This window comes from Solanum pennellii, chromosome 1, assembly GCF_001406875.1.
Source record: "Solanum pennellii chromosome 1, SPENNV200".
Taxonomy (NCBI): Eukaryota; Viridiplantae; Streptophyta; class Magnoliopsida; order Solanales; family Solanaceae; genus Solanum; species Solanum pennellii.
Genome location: NC_028637.1, coordinates 40,821,635 through 40,825,625, shown reverse-complemented (window position 1 = coordinate 40,825,625; position 3,991 = coordinate 40,821,635).

Here is a 3,991-nt window from a genome sequence, read left to right as displayed (position 1 = left end):
AAGGTATAAAGGCATGCTGGCGTGATAACTAAACTGATTGCCCACAGAAGGGACTCACAACCTACTTGGCTAGTAATTCTTATACTAATAAGGTATGCTTAACCCTAGTCCTTCTCGATATTTTGCTACTCCCATTGATTTATATAGTTAACTGATTACTTCAGATTTTTTATGTAATTACTGGATAGCTCAAAACTTAACATGCAAACTGAGAATGCAACAATTAATCTGGTAATTATGTATTTATAATTGAGGCATGTATATTGAAGTAACTAAAATATATGACCTAGCATGTGTAAGTCTGGAACATGACAATCTGACTTGGACATATAACTAATAAATTCATTAAGTTGTATTGAAGTTATAAAAATCCTAGGTCTAACCATGATATGGAATCAAGAATCTAACCGAAAAATAGGGACCCAATGGGTGAAAAGAACCCATTAATGAAATCCCACATATCTGGTGATGAAATTAACGGGGAAACACTTTGATTTCGAGGCTGGAACTGTTGGCACCTTGCTATGTTCTTGAACTAGGGTTCCTGACCTTTTTCTCCTTTGTTGCTTTTAATTTTCTAAGTTTTGATTAATGATTTGACTTAGGTAAGTTTTAGTTGTGTTTCTAGGCATAAATTGACTAAAATCTGATTATTTAGGGTAAAAATGACGTATCTTAGGGTTGAAATGAAGTGGTCAAAGACCGAAAGACCCATAAGTAAGTTGTTGTTGAACTAAATGATGACCAGGACAGACGGTTCGTCGTTCCTTCAACGGTCCATTGTTCGGTCCGTAGGTTGGGTTTATTCAATATGTTTTTACTAAAACGGGCATAAATGTTTACTCGGAGGTCGGATATTACCAACGTTCGTGTCTACGGAAAGCAAATTCAAGTATCTATCTATTTGTAGGTCATAGGACACCTAATTTATTTTGTTATAAGAGTTATGATCATTTGAAGTTTACCCCACTACATTTCCCGCCTAACTGTGTACCATGATGGTCATCCGTGGCTCTTCTCAGAGAGTGGGTTAATGGGGTGTCGATCGAAGGTCATGGGCTACGGACCGTTGTAACAACCCTAAATATGGATATGTTGAGTTATGCTTAGTGTGTCTAGAATGCCTACGATTAGACCGGGTTCACAAGGATTAATGCGCGTAGAACCATACCTCTGAACCCTTATGACAATCAAGCCAACTAGTTTTGGGAGTTAGTTGAGCTAGGAAAGGTTGGTTCCATCCATGTTGGGATCTTGAATATGAAGATTTACCCGGATGAGTCTTTATCGGACTTAAAAAGGGGAAATCTTATGTTTGTAAAGTCTACGGGTAAAATGGTCTTTTTCCTGGATAAGGGTAGATCGTAATTACCCTAAATATGTAATTAATTATCCAATTAATAAAATGGAGGGGCATTTTGCCGAGAGGGACGAAAATTAGCCTATGAGTGAAGTCTTGCTCCACTCGAGTTCGAACCTAGGTGGAAGCAATGATTTAAATTGTTTTCATTTAAATTGGTAAATTAACATAATTAGTTAATACTTATTAGCTTATTTAACAAAAAGGAAAATCAGATTTTTTTAAAGGGTTGAATGAGTCCTAGTTTGACTAAGTCCTTACCTAAGCCTAACTACCTTTCACGTTTCACTCTCTCACGTCAATATCTCACCTTCATGATCATTCTCTCTTTTTTCACGTTTCTCTGCCAAGAAAAAGTAATAAAGCATAAAATTATTAAAGTTCTTCACACTTGAAGAACTTAGACGAAAATATAAGAAAAACAAGCTAATGAAAAACGTAAGGCAAAAGGGAGGATTATTCAATCGAATTGGTGTTGAAGTTGAGGGGATCTGGATGTGATTTTTGGAGAAGGTTTTGGGAAGAAACTCAAGGTTTGAACTACATATAAGGTATGTGTTTTTCTTACTCTTCATCCCTTTCCCAAGATACCCTTAAGATTCAGTCAATTCTAATCGGAAAACTAACATTGTTTCCCCGTTGCAAGTCCCTGTCACTAGCTCCTATTGATTCGTAGGTTGGGTATGTTTGCTGGTAGATATTAGGAATGTAATCTGTTTTTGTGATGAATATGTTTATGACTGTGAGTTTGAATCATATGAATGACTACCTATATTTTCCGAAAATATGTGTATGTGTGTGCAAAGTTAGCTGTGACTATTACCTTTGGTTTGAGGTTCAAAAATGATATGTTATGGTTATATTTTTACGTGAACAGACTTATGTAAATCGTGATGTTCACATGAAGTGGAATGTGGCTGATTTTAGTGAGAAACTTTTCTCTAAATGAATGTGTGAAAATGCACCTAAGACTTTCTAAATAAACAATGAATTACTCTAAGAACTAAGATGTAACATTGATTGAAAAGATGCTGAAAAACTACAAAATTTCCAGTTACGTATTGATGAGTTTCGGTCAAGTTAAAGTGGTTAAAAATGCTATGAATAATGAATTAAATAAGTGAGGTCACTGAGGATTGAACCCGTGATCTCTCTTTGTTAAAAGTCATAGAATAATGTAAGTTAAAAAGAATGTGGTAAGGGGGAATTGAATCGTGACCTTGACTGGAAAATGAAACTATGAAAATAATAAATGAGAAGAGTTGGATTCGAACCCACAACCTCTCGGTCAGACTTAAGGAAATAAAAGAAAATAAAGGTGAGGCGTGTGGGAATTGTAACCACGACCTCCAGGATGATTAAAGGAATTAAAGATAAAAATAAAGTGAGGCTGTGAGGATTCGATCCCACACCCTCACGGTCAACTTGGAAAAGTCAAGGAAAAAGAAAATAAAAGAACTGAGGCTGTGGGGGATCGATACCACAACCTCTCGGTCCCCAGAGAAACGAATAAGAAATAAAGAAAAATAAAGAGAAATGAAATGAAGGCGTTGAAGCTCAATCTCGGGTCCCCAAGCCGTTTAGATCAAAAAAGAATAAATAGAAAAATGTAGATGTTGTCCAAGGGATTCGAAATTGGGTTCCCTTGCCCAATTCTGTGTTGACACATAATTCATACGTGAATAAATGTTAAAAATTATGTGGCCTACTCAGATCAAAATCAAGATCTTGGCATATGTACAATATGCATAAGTCTTGTGCCACATAATCTTAGGAAGACTTGAATCACTTAAACGAACTATGAATGAAGCCTCACGGCTTGTATGTATAGACCCATAAGTCTACCATACGTTTAAAAAAGTGAACCTAAGATATATGTAATGAAATGATGTAACCCTAGAAGGGTTAAGTACGAGTCTAAAACACACTAAATGGCCAAGTGTATTGGTATATGATGAAATGAACATTCACTAAAAGGGGTAAGTAATTGTGAAAAGACAAAGTGCTAATGTTAATGAATGTGGTGAAAACATGATAAGAGGATAATGTGACAGTTGTGAGCAATCTCAAATGAGCCTAAATAAATGATACCAAAATGTACTCACATATGAGAGTGTAAATCTAATGAAGAAGCCAGTCTCTATGAATACTCTAATGAAAGTATTGAGATTAATATATACTTAATACTAAAGATGAGATGAGAAATCATCTATTAAGCTATGATGTCCTCATACTGAGCACCGATAGACTATGTATGAGTGGTGATGCCTTCTTTTGGAAATGGCGGAGGTTCACGTAACTCTTATGAGATTATATTGTCCAGCATACCGGGTATGGGTCTCCTTATATCTCCTAGTCTTCGAACCTATATTTCCAATATAAGGATCTGGCGGGGTTCGATTCCCTTGTACGCTAGCATGTTTTGGGTTACTTTGGACGGTGATTCCACCTCTTTTTTGTGTGGGGGAGACACTGGATTTCATGATGCTCACATGATCTATGTCAGTTAAAGTTAAAGTTCCCCATCAATGAATGAGGATAGCCTCAAATGATGCACATAATGACATGAATGATACCAAAAGTGTTAGAAAAGGATAATTAAGAGGTGAGCTAAACATAAGTAATGACACT